General features: G+C 46.7%; 1 pseudogene; it reads right to left on the reverse strand.

Moving 5' to 3' along the window:
* LOC120844636 overlaps positions 1–7859 on the reverse strand; it is a 41579-nt pseudogene extending 33720 nt beyond the window's left edge.
* Between the last annotated feature and the right edge of the window lie 9610 nt (positions 7860–17469).

Genomic DNA, 17469 nt, shown 5'->3' on the forward strand with positions numbered 1-17469 from the left:
AATAACAGTAACGGTTTACTAATTGGCGCAAAAACAGGTGCGATAAGCCTAGTCCTCCCTCGCGAACTCTTCGGAAAAGGTTCATTCTGCTTGTTCGCTCCCAAGACGAGCCCCAGATGAACACCGCAAAAACACGATGCAGTTTCTGTACGTTAACACGCGAACAGTGTAACACCTGCAAAACGTACCACAGTTTACTCACAAGAAATAAATTGCAAACTGTGGCACGCGCAAACATCGAAAACCCATTACCCCTCCATTTTTCGGCTTTCTCGCGAAGGACTACTGATTGACTGCGCCAATATTCCTCACTCACACGATAATACTCAAGGGGCACCCCTAAGTACTTTACAGGAGTGGTGACCCATTTAACATTGGCAAACGCACTTGGGGTAACACTCCACTCTCCATGCCAGAAGCCCAGACATTTATGCCAGTTGACCGCACTACCACTTACACGACAAAAATGTTTGACTATATTGACAACACTGATGATACTCTCGTGACTCGTACAGAAAATAGCGATGTCGTCCGCGTACGCAAGGACACGAACTTCAGATGAAAATAATTTAAACCCACTCACAATGTCATGCCTTATAATACTTAAACAGAGCGATTCCAAATAAAGGCAAAAAAGAAGAGGTGACAAGGGACACCCTTGACGAACAGAGCGCTGCACTTGAATGCGCTTGCCTACGGAATGATTTATTACAAGGCGCGTTGTACATCCGCTATAAGCCATGCGTACTCCTTCGCGGATCACTGACCCAATATTAACATGATCAAGAACAGCCAATAACACGTCGTGCGGTACCCGATCAAACGCTTTCTCTAGATCTATTTGTAGCATTGCCACGCCACTCTGCATGGCGTCGCAACACTCCAACACACTCCGTGCTTTATGAATATTCGTTAAGATAGTCCTACCTTTAATACCGCATGTTTGGTGGGGGCCAACTATTTCCGTAATTACAGTCTGCAACCGCCTGGCCAGTATCTTCATAAGTATTTTATAATCCACATTAGTTAAACTGATAGGTCTATACGAAGTTACCTGTCGCAGTTTGACAGTGTCTTCAGTTTTCGGGATTAAAATGGTGTGGGACGACAAGAAGGATGGAGGTAGGACACCTAGTTCGAAAGCCTCATTGAAGACCTTAGCCAGTACTATTGAAAGCTCATGCTTCAGCGCCTTATAAAATGCAGCGCTGAGCCCGTCTGGCCCAGGGGACTTTCCCGGGTTCAGGGCTTCAATAGCAAACAAAACGTCCTCGGCCGTGATGGTCGCTTCCAAAACCTCTTTTGTTGCGTTGTCTAACCGCGGCATTAAAGGCAAAAAGTCACGCTTAAAGCTCTCCACATCGACTGGACTCGCCGCGAATAGGGTACAGTAATAATCAAAAAAGGCGCGCTCGATTTCCACCCTGTCGCTCGTGACTGCACCGTCACATTCGACCTCAGTTATCTCATTACGACGAGCGTATCTTTTTTCCATGCTCAGTGCTCGTTTAGTCGGCGCCTCCCCCGTTATGAACCGTTCCGCTCTCGCCCTGACAAGTGCGCCACGATAACGCTCTTTATCTAAAATCTCCAGTTTTTCCTTCACAGAACAAATGTCGTCTTTACACGCTCCCGGCATTCTGCATTCCTCTTTGACCAACATTTCCAAGTTCAAACGCAACACTTTTTCAATTTTGTTTTCTTCATTTTTAATTATACTACCTCGTTCTAATGCCTTCATCTTTATCTCCTGCTTAAAATGTTCCCAGCTTAGCCTATACCCACATGCCTTTACATCCCTTAATTTTTCTATTGCGGCCTCGACATCAGCTCTAAAAATGTCGTCATCCAGCAGCTTACAATTTAGTTTCCATAAGTCCCAACTAAATATTTTTCGATTTCCCGATTTTTTTCCAACGCAGAACTTGACCAGACAGTGGTCGCTGAAGGAAATAGGACACACCGTGTAGTCGAAACAAAATGGTACTACCTCCAGCGATACATACGCTCTGTCTAGACGGGAATGACTGGTCCCCTGAAAATGGGTAAACTGAACGCCCCTCCCACTATTGACACATTCTCCCACGTCTTCGAGGCCGTAGTCGTTAACTATGTCGCTTAAAAGCACGGTGCTCGAGTCTTGGTACGGAGTAGAGCTTGTTTTATCGTGTGCAGAGCACACACAGTTAAAGTCCCCCAGCAAACAAACAACCCGTTCAGTATCACAGTAGTGCCGAACACTTTCGAAAAATATGCGCCTTTCCTGAACCCTAGTTGGCGCGTATACACAGATGATGCGCCACTCTCGATCCTCGAAAGAAAAATCGCAAACGACCAGTCTCCCCAACTCACATGTGACCACTGAATGGATAACAGCCCCTAAACATTTGCGAACAAAAAGAACACATCCCGCCGACTTCCCAACCGCGTGACTAACACAGGCGTCATAACGCGCCGTAAAAGGTCTCACCATGCGCTCCGTCTGGTCTTCGCCCTCAACTTTCGTTTCCTGGATCGCGACAACATCCAAGTCCTGCTCTGTCACGAGGCGATACAGCTGGTTCTGCCGCCTCCCAGCAGCCAGCCCTCGTACATTTAGGGTCGCAATTCGCAGTAACCTATCTAGAGACACGATGGTAGAATGGATCAGACGGAGCACTCGGTGCTTACCCCCTCAGTTTCACGAGGCGCAGTGTTCCATGCCCGCAGGCGTTCCGGCCGCCGTCTTGTCACCGCGTGGAAGCGACGACGACCGCCCTTGACTGGCGACTCGCATCTTCTTTCCCCTTCCGCCGACAACTTTCCACTCCTTTTCAAGCTGACTAAGCCGACGCTCCTGCGATGCCTCAAGGCTGGCATCACAGCGACGCTTTGACGCTGCCCACTCGACTTCCATCTCCGAGTTGCTGTTGACATCGTCGCACAGAGGAACATCCACTCCAGAGGCATTGACCTCTTTGATGCCCGACTCCGGCGTGGCCGACTGTTGCGCCTCCGGCTGCTCCGGCCTCGAAGTCACCGCCACCGGCTGCAGGTCAGCACCGCTCGTCACAGCGGTGGTGTTGGTGGCCCCTTCCTGCGCCTCTCTCGGCTCGGATTGAGCCGTTGCAGGCGCCGCTGCGCCCTCCGCCTCGTCCTCGTCCATAACGAGTTCGCTGTGGTCTCCGTCCGTGCCACGCCCAACAGCACCCGCGTACGAGCGTGTGCAGTCGGCCGACACATGTCCAAATGCGCGGCACTCGGAGCACTTAGGTACCCGGCAGTCTCGCCGAATATGCCCCTTGGTGCGGCATCGTAGACACATCGGAGCCCGGCCGGGAACCACCACCAGAACCGCGCCACTGCCAAGGCGCAGCTGGTGTGGAAGACGGTCCAGCGAGACGCCCTCGTGTAGCACCAGCCGGACGAGCCGCGTCGTAGACTCCACGCCTTCGAAGTCGGCGACCCTCCACTTCTCTCGCGTCACCTCTTTCACTTCGCCGTACTCCCCGAAGGCTCGTCGTATCGTGTCGTTGGTCACGTCGAACGCCACCCAATGTAACTTAACCCGCACTTCTTGCCTTGTCGGATTCACGACGAGGCACGCCTTCTCCTTGACAAGGAACTGCCCGACGTCGAGCAGCTTCTTCTTCGCTTCGTCCGACCGCATATCGAGGAGCCAGACATGCGACATCTGGTATGCCCCGATTCCGGTCACCTCCCCGATCACGCCGATGTCTTTCAGCGGCTTCCGAAAATCTTCAAGCCTGTAGGGTCTTCCGGAGATGTCGCAGTGCAGAATAACTGCACGCTTCATCGCCTCGCCGGCTGGCAATGGAGGAAGGACGATACGATAGTCGTTTGAACCAGAAGATGCCGAGTCACCGCGACCCTCGACGGCCGCTATCGCTGCTCGCACGGAGCCCATTCTGCGTCCGCTCCTATCGGCAGCCAGAAACAGAATGCACTCGGCCACGCACATTTTCTTTCATTCAGCGCGTATTTACATGTTTACACTAAAACCCACTACCCGATGCTTTTGGGTAGCTGTACATTTAAAATTATTTTACCTTGCACAAACTCTCCCACGTATCTGCCCACTCGGGCAGTGTCTGGCTGTACTCACATACACTCTTGACTTGTGTAATCATCTGAATGAAAAACAGGCGTGCAGATTTCGGGGGCTGTTCAGCATGCCTCACAGACATACGAGATTTCCACAAGCTGAAGAGAGCAAGAACCATAATAATGTCATATGAACATCAGAATAACGCTCAACAGGAAGGAATCGTATTGTATACGACGTTATGCATAATTCCTTTTTAAGGTTCTTTTTTAAAACATCCCAAAGAAAAATGGCGTCCCAACAATACAGGAAGGCATGCTCAATCGTTTCGGGTTCCTTACACAGTGGGCAGTTGACTCCGCCAGGCACAATTAAACCCCTTTCTCGCTATGCAAGCGAAAGAAAAACGACTTTGCTGCTGGAGGTATGGCCATTTTCTTAACGCGAGCCAAGGCGTCCTGTCCTGGTTTATCTTCGAAATACTTCCAATACAGCGGTACGGGAAAAAGGTTGTCAAGCAAGTCGCGATACAACTTTCTTCGGGTGACCGAAGCCAACTATTCGTAAGAATACCTTACACTTAAAAACTTTAAAGCTTCAATAACCTCTTTGACAAATCCAACCATCTTTGCAGGGGGTCCGATCTTCGAAGATACAACGAAAGACGGTATGAAGCTTGCTAGCCTTGTTTGAAACATAACCCGCAGAAGCGGGTGCCTCTGTTCTCGTAAATAAAGAAAACACGAAACGAGTTGTCGAATAAACAAGTGTGATAACCCAAGTCCTCCTTTGGAAGGACGCATAAAAATATTATCTCTTCGCATCGGCTCCTCAGCACTCATCCAAATAAACAAGGCAAACACCCTATGCATCTTTTGAATACAGCTGCGCGTGCAGTATAATACCTGTAAAACGTACCAAAGTTTTGCAATCCAAAAAATATTACACACTGTAGCTCTTGTAAAAATTGACATGTTGCGACCACCCATTTACCCTTACGTTCTTTTAAATCCTTTGTAACACCCTCCCAATATGGCGTGCTTTTCTTCAAGTGATCTAGCGGAGCTGCAAGGTACTTGTTTAGAGAGTCGCTTCACTGAATACCCTAAAAAAAATCGGCTTTGTGGCCCAGTCCCCGCACCATACGCCAAGACACTTCTCCTTATTGATCTTGGCTCCCGTCGCATCACAGAACTTTTTGCATAACTCAAAAACTTTGGTGACACTTCCTTTGTCCTTACAAAACACAGCAATATCGTCGGCGTATGCTAAAACTTTTACTTCTGCGCTACCCATCGTAAACCCATCCACGTGCTCGTTCTCCATAATGCTGAAACATAGCGGCTCAAGATAAAGACTAAACAACAATAATGACAGGGGGCACCCCTGCCGCACAGAAGAAAATACATTTATCTTTTCGGTAACGGAGATATTTATAACCAATCGTGAGGTGCATCCAGTGTAGGCCATCTTTACGCCTTCACAAATAACTTTCCCAACATTAGCTTTAGATAGAATATGCATTAGTGTACCATGACACACTCTGTCAAAAGCCTTCTCCAGGTCAATTTGTATCATTGCAACCTGACTTCCCTCGGAATCGGCAGTTTCGATAATGGTTTAAGCTACATGAATATTTGTCTGAATAGTTCTGCCTTTAATCCCACAAGTCTGGTGTTCCCTTATCAGATCAGTCACTACGTGTTGAATTCGTTTCGACAAAATCCTTCCAAATATTTTGTAATCAACGTTACTTAAAGCTATCGGGCGGTAGCCCGACGGCTGTCGTCGTTTAAGAGTGTCATTTGATTTCGGTATTAGTTTCGTATGTGACTGTAAGAGCGAAGGCGGTAACGCCTGGGGTTCATAAGCTTCTCGTACAACTTGAAGGTAAAAAGTACAAATCTGGGCGCGGAAATGCTGGTAGAACTCTGCGCAGAGACCGTCAGGACCAGGCGTTTTGTGGGCGGCCAGTCCCTCGATAGCTCTGTCGATCTCGGACAGTGTGATGGGTTCTTCCATCCACTCTTTCGCTTCTTGCGAGAGCTCTGGTGCTCTCCGAAGCAGATCATTGATAGCCGTCATGTCTTTGGGCCTGCCCTTGCCTCCAAACAGTTCGACGTAGTAGGCGACAAACGCCTTTTTAATGTCGTCTTTGTCAGAGCTGACAACACCGTTTTGGTCCATAGACGTTATCTCCTTCGCAAGCGCAAACTTCCGTTCGTCAGCCAGCGTATGCTTTGTGGGCTGTTCGCCCAGAAGAAATTTCAGCCCTCGCCCTCACAACCGCTCCACGATACCGTTTATCTTGAAAAATCTGAAGCTTCGCTTTTACTGCATTTATCTCTGTTCTCAGTTCACCCGGTTTATTGCTCTCGTCTTTGAGCAAATTGTGCCAGTATTGCTGCATCATTTTTTCTTCCTTCCTTGAATTAAAGTTTAAAATACACGACCTTTCTATTGCTAATGCTTTCACTTCTTGCTTAAAATCCTCTCATTTCTCTATGTAACTTAGGCCCCTATTAGCAGTTATTTCATTTAAAATGCTTGTCACTCCTTTTGCAAATATTTCATCTTTTAGCAGGGTGACATTAAGTTTCCAGAGCTGCCAATTAAACTTAGGCCGTGATTTTTCCTTCTTCCCCACCATTACAGCTACTAGACAATGATCACTGAAGGGAAGCGGTTTGACAGAGTATCCCATGGTGTATGGGGCGAGGTCTGTAGGCACATAGATCCTGTCTAAACGTGCATGTGAGGCCAGCTGATAGTGTGTGAATCGTAATTCGTTTTGCGTATTAAGCATCTCTGGGACGTCTTCTAATTCGTTATTATCTATTATTGTTTGTAAAAGCTGCACACTCCTGTCGCTAAGCAGATTAGCTGAAGACCTATCTTATGGCCTATTTACACAGTTGAAATCGCCTAAGAGGACAACATATCTGTCACAGTTAATGTACTGTTCTACCTGTCGAAAATATGTTTCCATGTCATTAATTTTATTTGGCGCGTAAACGCACAGCACCCGCCAAGGTTGATTTTTTAAAGTAAAATCACAATTAATAAGTCGCCCTTCATTGTCAGTGGCAATTTTTAGATCAGTCAGCTCAATAGTTTTCGAAAGAAATAGAAAACACCCTGCCGAGTTGCCGATGGCATGACTCACTGCTATTTCCTATCTGCTCATAAATGGTTTTAAAGCATGCATTATCTGTTCGTCATCATCCATTTTGGTTTCCTGAAGGGTAAATACGTCTATATTTTCGTCATTTACCAGTCTTTGTAAGTGGTATTATTTTTTTCCGAGAATTTAACCCTCGCACGTTTAAAGTAGCACACCGGAGAGGTACACTATAGGTTCAAGCGTGTTTGCTTATGAAGTAAAAGTTTTCCGGGCATACCAATGAAAAGGAAAACCCCGCTCTTCAACGCCGCTTTCACCTACGTAAGTACATGCCGGTCGTCCAATGACTGCCACTCACACGGAGTCTTTACGTCTACAACCGTCCACTTGGCTCCGAGATTTGGTCCCAGTACGAAACTTCTTGGGTCCACTCACTTGCCACGGCAAACCACCTCTACCTCCGTCTTCTGCTGAGGCTTGGGAAAGTTCTCGTTGTCGCTTTGCAACTTGGTTGGCGTCGACGTCTTCATACGCTTCGATTTCGCAGTCTCGGGTCTGCTCGTCCTCCTCGGGGTTTGTTTCTTTCGCTGTTCCCGTGACTTGGGGCAAACACTTGCCTTCCTTTTCGGCACCTTCCTTCGTTTGCTTATTTTCCTTGGTGTTGTCCCCTTTGAGCTGCCCTTGCTGCATCTCCCCGTTTTTCTACGAGGTTATGCCCGGTCATTTCTTTGACGCTTGGGGTCTGAGGCCCCGTCTCCCCCGTCGCCGCTTCCGCTTCTGCCTCGTCCATCTGCCGGTCGTCCATTTCTAGGTCTTTTCGTTCGTGGGCAACTGCTGTACAGGTACAGACACAGTCTGTGCCCTCATGGCCAAACTGGTGGCATTCCGTGCATTGCGGGGACGCAGCAGTGTCTCCTTAGTATCCCTTGCGTCGACACCGAAGGCAGAGAGGGGCCCTCCCAGGCACCAAAACGAGAACCTTGCAGCCTTCGACTCGAATCTCGCGTGGCATGTCGTCCACGGTGATTCCATCTTTGAGCTTCATGCGTATAATCCTAGTGTTCGTCTGGACATTCTCAAAGCCCTTCTCGCGGAAGTGGTCTCTGCTGATATCGGCGACCTCGCCAAACCGCTCTAGTTCCTTACGCACCTGGCAGTTAGGCACGTCGTAAGGAACAGAGTGCAACTTGACTCTGACTTTCATGTTGACCGGGTCAAACATTAGACAACGCCCACCTTTAACTAGTAGTTCCTTGGTCTCCACCGAACGTGTCTTCGCTGCCGGGGAGCGTAGCCGCAACATCCACACATGGTTCATTTGGTAGGCGCCTGCCGATGCCAGCTCTTGAAGCCACACGCAGTCTTTCCATCTCCTGTTTAAAGTCTTGAATACGATAGGGGCAGTTTCTTACGTCGCAGTGCAGTAGTACTGTATTCATCGCGAGATATCCTGTTGGCAGACGAGGCAAAATAATCTTATAATCAGATGACGCTTCAGAAACAGTGATACCGCGGTCAAACGTGGCCGTTGCTGCCGCTCCTTCGGAGCCCGTCATCGCACGTCCGTTCACCTCGGTGGCCGGAAGTCGAATCCCTCTCGGCCACGCACGCGCTCGCTCGGCAACGCGTGTGGCAATACGACATATTGAGAAAGCATGTCGGAACAAGGCGAGGGAAGGCGCACAACGCTCAACCCATCACATGAGCTACGATGAAGATGACTATGCCAACGATGCACAGGTCAGTGGTTGTGACTTGCAGGAACTGAATGCCCAACACGCAAGAGGTATGTTACCCAAGTACACATCGCGACACTGCTAGCGCAAACACGACATTGTCGCATTCTCGCATGTTACTTCTAAATAGTATTACCGAGCACGAAACCGCATCGCTTACATTATAGAACTAAATGAGCTCTTTTCGCAGCCATAATAATTTGGATGACATCCCTATGTTTCAAAGATAAAAACTGGAAAAAACCAGCGATCGTTTGTTCGCGCTAGCAGTGTTGCGCTCTGTCCCTCGTAACGCTCAAGGTCCAGGAAAGATTATTAGAGTATGAAATCGACTCAAGAGCAGCGTTCACAGTTATTAGTGAAAATACGTACCGCAAGACCTAGCCATATAAGCCTCCTCGCTTCCAGAGAGAGCATTTCACACTTGGAACGTGGACGGGCGAAGGCTTGCGTATTCGCGGGTCTGTGGAAGTCGAAGTAGGACATACATACGTGCAAAGACCACCTTCTTCAGTTGATCGTGACCAGTGTTGTGCCCGTTACCGAAAACAAGTAACGGAATAGCGTTACTCGTTAGTTTGGTAAAAAGTAACGCGTTATCGAGCTACGTTACTCGTTTACAAACGTAACGATATACCGTTACCGTTACTTTTCAAAAATAACGAACATTACTTTTACGTTACTTTTACGTTACTTTTCTGTTCGAGTACATATGTTTGGCAGAGATGTATGATAAGCCTCCTTAACAAGCTTGGATAAAGATAAAAATTTACAGAGTGTTTTCATAGTGTCTGGATCCGCGAAGCAGCTTAATTTTCGGCATGCAGATTAGGCATTGAAACTGTAAATTACCTGATTCTGTCTACTTTAGTTGATACATTTCATTCAGACCTGCTGGCCATGGCGACGGACTTTCGTTATTCATGCCCATCTCACGCGAAAAATGAGTCGGAGACGTTAGTCAATCGGCTTTTATAAACTACAGCATGCGAACGAGGACTGCTGGGACACAACCAGGCTTGTGCCGTACGCATTACAAGTAATCAAATTACTCGTAATCGATTACTTTTTGGAGTAATTTTGTAATCAGTTGCTTACTTTTATTAGGCAGTAATCACAAGAGTAATCTGATTACTTTTTGAAGTAATAAAATTACTTGTAACCGTTACAATTTGTCCACGGAACCCCCCCCCCCCCCCTCCCCCGGCACACGCCTTTTTTTTATGAAAGGAAAAAAATAATTTTTTTTTTCGAACGGAAAAAAGAAAGATTTTTGCGGAGCTGTAGGAAACGAGGTCAATCTCTTTCTATGTACAATTTCTGTAAAATGTCCGTTTTTTTGGTTTTTTTTCGACCTGGGGTTGGGAGTGGGAAGCCACAGTGAGTGACAAAGGCCATTCAGGGCAAAGTTTGAGGAAGCAGAATGTAGCCTTGTGAGTCCTTCGTTCAAACTAGCCCCCTCACGCAAACGCACACGCACACACAAAAATAAAAAAAAATTAAAAAAAATTTGCTTAGGATACCTACTCGCAGCCCGTAGAAGAACCAGAACCGAAGAATGCCTAAAGCGGATGCAAAATATAAAAAAGGCAGTTGAAATATTTCCCAATTTCCCCTACGTGGTCTTTGTGACAAGCAATGTTTCGAGTTGAGAAGTGGTCGGGGCGATCTCTTCCGCTAATGGATACTACACATGATCCGTTTCAAATCCTGGAGCTGCTGCTCTTTTGTATAACATCCGAGCTAATCCACATGTGAATAATAAAATGAGCGACAACCCTTGCTCAAGCTTAACAAGATCTAGAACCCCCTCCGCTCACCCCCCCCCCCCCCCACACACACACACACACTCACTGGCGAACGCCCAAATCATTAAACGTCTTCAAACGAATTCTATGCTTGCGTCCGCATTGTGAAGGTGCAACGACCACGAAGAGGGAGCCAGTTTTTCTTCTTCAATACTTGTGCAAATGTGAAATATAGGTTGGAAGTTGTTCATTGTTATGAGCGCTACTTCACACAATAAAGTAATCGGAAGAGTAACGATTACTTTTTAAGTAATGTCCAATTACTTTTGCCGTCGAGTAATCAAGTAATCTAATCGAATACTTTTTAGCCAAGAGTAATAGTAATTGTAATCGATTACTTTTTTTTAGTAACGTGTACAAGACTGGACACAACCAGCCAACCAACACCCCTCATCTGTACGCCGGTTTTAGTAACAGTCCGGTTCATACTATTACCAGAGACTGATTTATTTCACTATCTGGAACAGGACACCGTTTACCAGCACACTGGCTATAATCACTTGCTGCCTCGTACCAGCCGTAGCTCCTAGTTTTTCTGTGAAAAAAAAAGGTTTCGTGTTTGTAAGTTTTCTTTCCAGGTTTAAAACTTTTTTTTTAAATTTTTTTTTATTATGATTTTAGGGAATTAAAGATTAATCAAGCGAAAGATTCTTCTGTGTACAAAAGTGGGTCAGGAACTTTCAGGCAGCGAGGGGGAGAGCGAGGGTAAAAATATTCCACAAAGGATGTTTCTTTTTTTTTTTTTTAAACTAGAGAAATTAGCAAATCGCTTCGCCACTAGTTGTCCACTGTTGTAAACGGATCTCTCTCCACGGCTCCCCCCCCCCCCCCCCCTCCGCTGTCCACTTCTGCTGCACAAAGCAGGGGGGGGGGGGGAGGAAGAGGAGGGAGGGGAGGAGGCTGTAACGCAGTCGTTCGTTCAAGCCTTGTGGGTGGTGACATTATGAAAAAAAAAAAAAGGGAGGATGAACGGAATTAGCTGGTAGCCGAAGGTTTTTTTCGCCTTCGAGAAGTGATTGTTTTTGTTGTTTTTTTAACTTTACTGTGACGGATGCTGGTTCCGTGCAGCGATAAGCTTGTGCAGGATTTTGAGATAAGCTCGTGTAGGATTTCACCAGTTTTGGTCAAAAGTAACGAGTAACGAGTAACGAAATTTGACGGCCGATACCGTAAAAAAGTAACGAAAATACTTTACTCGTTAGTCATTCAGAATACTAACGAGTACGTTACTGCGTTAGCGAAAAATGTAACGCGTTACCAGTAACGTCGTTACTAGTAACGCGTTACCTCCAACACTGATCGTGACAAATAAAACTCGGTGTAACTTGATGGGGAGAAATTGATTCCCAGCGTTGAAGATACTGTCAGCGGGTACACCATCTTTCGCCAAGCCAAGAGGCTCGAAATGTTCTTCAAGCACACGAGGCGGCGTTCAAGTTCGACATCGGGGTACGCCGGTCCACCAGTCCAGCTGGAGCTCAAAGAACCAACTTCCACTTCCCCTAAATTCCTCGAGGCACGCACTATACCTTTTGCTTTGCGCACGGTCGTAGAGTGTGAGCTAATGGCTCTGCAGAAGCAAGGAATTCTTGAACCGATCAAACATTCAACATGGGCTGCACCAGTGGTTGTGGTCAGAAAGGCTGATGGATCGGTGAGACTTTGCGCGGACTATCACAGTACGGTAAACATCGCAGCTAAACCGTTAGGTTTAGCTGCGATGGTTATACAAGCTCTCACACGTATGATATGTCAAAATATTTGGTACAGTTGCTGGTATCTGTCACAGCAAAAAACGTTTTTTTTTTTTTTTTGTTCCGAACTTGCAAGAGTTCGTCCAGTTGGTTCACGCACAACCCCTTCTTCTGCATGAGGGGGTATTTTCTTTGGAAGTAGTTTATATTTTTACCAATGTTTCGAACGATTTTTCCACCGATGGTGCACGTGTACGCTTACTTAATGACAAAACGCTGGTCACGCGCACGCCGCTTCACGTAGATGATATAAATTTGCTCTTAAGATTTTGCCTTTATCAATGTTTCTTCGCGTTCCGTGGAGAGGTGTACCACCAAGTGAACGGTTCTCCAACGAGGAGCGCGGTATCTGTCAGTGTTGCATATCTCGTTATGGAGCATATCGAGAAAAGGGTGCTTAGTAATGTCACTTTTCCCGTAATATTTTACCGCCAATATGTTGATGACATGCACTTTCGTCGTTTTAGATAAGAAACTTATTGATGATTTTCACCGAGATTTAAAAACAATGGTTTACCCCTGACTACATTTTGCATGCGTGGCGGAACAAGATGGTACGTCGCCCTTCTTGAACGTATGTGTAATGCGAGCGGTTCAGCCTAACCATGGAATTTAGGCTAGCGTCTATCGTAGGCCAATGTGAACAAAAAATTCAATCAAATTTTGATCTCAGAACTCAATGCAGTACAAAAATTCAATAGTACGATCATTTTTGCACAGGTCAAACACCATTCCGTCCAACAAGGTCCATGGCACAAATGAATTAAGACACCTGCATAAATCCTTGAGGCGTCAGCACTTCCCGAAATAGTTTGTTGATAATGTCCGCAATTAAATAAAACAAGCATTCGAAATGCCCCAAAAAGATAGTAATAGGAGCGTTCTTTGTATTCCGTACGTAAAGGATGTCCCTGAAAGGCTAATCCGCGTATTACGGCCCCTTGGTATAGACCCCTTTAGACAGACTGCCCTTTGTTGGCAGCTGTAGAATCCCTGTACAATGGCGGATTGAAACCGCAACGTCACAACACACTTTATGCGTTTTTTTGGATCAGAAGGCAAAAACACACCCACACAAATAGGTGATGAGCGCAGTAAGGTTGCACTTTTGACGGTGTTTGATTGATAATGGTTAATAAGCGCAACAGGAAAATGTACAGAAAGGAAGACACAGACACCGCGCTACTTACAACTGAACTTTATTTTCGTTGTCACTTCATATTACACCGGCGTCAACAAAAACGAGTTAAGAAAGATATACAAATACATATTCTTAAAAGACTAAAATAGTGGCATGCCTCATCACACCATCTCAAACTAATCATCCCTGGTCGAAGAACAGTATTTATTTTTTCGACAAAGATTTATAGGGTGCGCTGACACACCGCAGCCGCACAGCACACTGAGCAAAGAGTGGAGTTCAGCCACAATCTCGGCAGTGCACGCCGAGATGCCCTGATGCGACGGAATCTACATTGTACCGGTGCTCCCTCAGGCGTTCATTCAGGCAGCGGCCCGTCTGACGCACATAGTGACGCCCACACGATAATAGAAGAGAATAAACAACCTCATCTACACACTGAACGAAGCATGTTTTGTGCTTCTTTAGGCAGCTGCGTTCACCTGTCGTGTTCGAATTACAGTTTACCTTGTTACACAAGCTAGCTAACTTTACAGGGGCTGAAAGAACGACGTTAACCCCCGCATGCAAGGCCACTCTTTTAAGGTAGTGGGATGCTTTATGCAAGTATGGTATTACCACTACTTCTTCTTCAGGTCCAAGAACCGAATGGACGGGGGTTCATTCAGTTCTTGGACCTGAGGCCTGACTTTCAGCCGGAGCATATATGCTGGACTTATGAACCTTGGGGGACAAGCCAATACTGCGATTCGCGTCGGCACTCTCGAAACTCGTGAAGAAGGGAGTCATTAATCTCTGTTTCGGTAACACTTTAGCAAAGTCAATGCGCTCACAAGATCAACGAAAGCTTTATAAATCAGGCACTAAGACCCTAGTCTGCTGGATATCTGGTCACCCTTTTATTAGATGTACCCGAAAACAACCTCAAGAAGTTAAAGAATAAGACAGAAGAGTCGAAGACAGAAGAAGACAGAAGAAGGATCGAAGACGGAGGAAGAAAAAAGAAAAAGTAGTGGTAATACCACACTTGCTTAAAGCATCCCACAACGTTGAAAGAGTGGGCTTGCACGCGGGGGTCAACGGCGTTTTTTCAGCTCCTGTGAGGTTAGCTAGCTTGCGTAACAAGGTAAACTGCGATTCGAACACGACAGGCGGACGCAGCAGCCTAAAGAAACACAAAACCTGCTTCGTTGAGTGTGTAGGAGAGTTTGTTTATTCCGTCCCATTATCGTGTGGGCGTAACTGTGTGGGTCAGACGGGCCGCTGCCTGAATGAACGTTTGAGGGACCACCGGTACAACGCAGATTGCGTCGCATCAGGGCATCTCGGTGTGCACTGCCGAGATTGTAGCTGAACTCCACTCTTTGCTGACTATGCTGTGCTAAACAAAAAGCAAAAACAGAATCACACGTGAAATACTTGAGGCCCAAGACGTTGGTAGATTGGGGCTGCAGTGTGTCAGCGCACCCTCCGTATCTTTGTCGGAAAAAAGAATTGCCTTTTCTCAACCAAGGATGAGTAGTCTGAGATGGTGTAATACCTGATGTCACAATTTTAGCCTTTCTAAGAATGTATCCCCGTGTTCCAAATAGCGGCCAGGCTCTTTAAATCAACCGCGAAAAATCGGTTTCTTAACCTATCGCTTTACGATTTTATGCAGCGTTGGCCACAGGTGGTGCATTTTTTTCCACAAAGAACGCAAACAGGGAACCTACCTGAGAAAAAGTAAAAAAAAAGAAAAAGGCTTAACTGCTACGAAAATGTAGCGAAGCCAGCGGTCTTCAAACCATAGGGCGCCCCATGAAGACCGGTGGCTTCGCTGCTTTCTCAAAGGGTTTAAGCCTTTTTCTTTTTTTACTTTCTCCTCGGGTAAGTTCACTCTTTGCAAATTTTATAGAAACAAATGCAGCACCTGTGGCCAACGCTGTACAAAATCGTACTGCGATAGGTTAGGAAACCGATTTTTGCGGTCGATTTAAAGAGCCTGGCCGCTATTTGGGACATGCGGTATATTTGTATACCTTTCTTAAGATGTTTTTGTTGACGCCGATATAATATTAAGTGCCAACGAAAATAAAGTTCATTTATAAGTAGTGCTGTGTCTTCATTTCTGCCCGCTTTTCTGTTGCGCTTTTCAACCATTATGAATCAACCAAAATCGCACAACACTCCACCCTAGTCTGTTTGATTGGCTCGTCGGCTCCGAGTGTTGGCCGTGCTCCGACATTCGCTATCTTATGAAATGGCTTTCACGTTCCACGATGCCAGTTGTTCCGCCATTGTGCAGTGGTTCCGCCTAAAGTCCCTAAATAAGAGGTTCCTAGAAGTTGCGACATTCTTTGAAACGCCGACTGCGTGACGGCGCGGGTATTAGGAAGTGAGTGGCGGCGCACAGGCGAGGTTTGAACTAAATGCGCCATTTTGTTTCTGGGGCATGTGCTTTGTCATTTGCATTGGTTTTCGTTACTTGTAAAAGAAGTATCAAAGGACCTTAGTTCCGACCTTCTAATAATCGGCACGTGACTTTCGAAAGAGGCGTATTCGTACTGTGCAGTGTGGTCGGCGCTACCTCCTAGCGTCGCGGAGGTAGCGCCATCTATCAATACGAACGCCAAACACACCCCGCTACTGAACCCCTGTCGTCTGCGTCGCTGCCTGCCGTAGACCAGGGTGTAAGATAGACAGGTGGGGAAACGAGAGCCAAATGAGCGGCAGGATTGTGTCCCCCTCGATTGTCTCTTTTTCTGTGGCGCCGCCTATGTGGAGCACCGCGAACTCTCACTCCGGGTGGGCGACCGGTGGCGACCGGCTAAACTGACTGAGATGGTTTCTCGTGGATTTTCATTGGAGGACTGTCGTGCACTCGGTTTATTTTGCGCACTCTCACATAGAGTTTCATGCAAATCTGATTCCGATTTTTTTCTTCTCGCCGCAGCGCCATCTGTCGCAAATCGGGGGTACCCGCCGCAAGCAGACGAGTACACAATCCGGTCACGGCGCTGCGGTAGGCTTCTATGGGCTGTTTCCCCACGTGTCTATCTTACAGCCTGCCGTAGACCGTGGCAAGTGTCTTGGCCTTATTTTTTACAGGAAGACAACTACGCTTTGTAATTTTACAAGAAAAAACTCACCTGTGAAATACACCTTTGACGAAAAGTTTAGATCGCTACGTGCAGGCGTCGATTTTTACGGTCCATGTTAGATCAAGCCTGGTGACTTGGGCCACCCTATATACCTTACGTGCGCTTTAACTCGAATGTGATTACAAAATCCTAAAGAGAACTTCCAAACCGCTATATTTCTTAGGAAAGGAGGTGCGGTGGGGTTGTTGACTGGTCATTTACAAGGAATATTCGAAGCCTCCACTCCTTTGCAAGCGTTTTCGTCTCAATACACACAATCTGGGGGAAAAATACGTCCACATCATCTACAGCATTTGAACATTTTTAGCCTTGAACGTAAGAATACGAGTTACCTCCGACGTCGAAGACGAGGATGCGGAGATGCTCATCTGTACGCTCGCATTCTGATAATAACAACAGGTATATCTTCCTGCGGAAGGTGCACGGTTAGATGTGGTGCACAGTCAATTCGCGCATTGGAAAGAACAAATCGCAATAACCACACATAAATGACGGCACCTCATTCTTTGTCATTTCGAACGTCTGCCACCAAAGTGAAATGGGCAAACGAGCTTTGACGGCTGTGGGCGCAGAAACCAGACAGCATAAAGATACGTGACGTATTTACTGGATTTCACCCGACGTTACCCACCGATCGAGGAGGGTAGCGTGAATAAATACTCCGGACTAAATATCCCGCTTCTGGAACGCGAGTTCTGACGTCATTGATTGAGCGCAA

The sequence above is a fragment of the Ixodes scapularis genome, unplaced genomic scaffold, assembly GCF_016920785.2.
Source record: "Ixodes scapularis isolate PalLabHiFi unplaced genomic scaffold, ASM1692078v2 PGA_scaffold13__105_contigs__length_92229423, whole genome shotgun sequence".
Classification (NCBI taxonomy): domain Eukaryota; kingdom Metazoa; phylum Arthropoda; class Arachnida; order Ixodida; family Ixodidae; genus Ixodes; species Ixodes scapularis.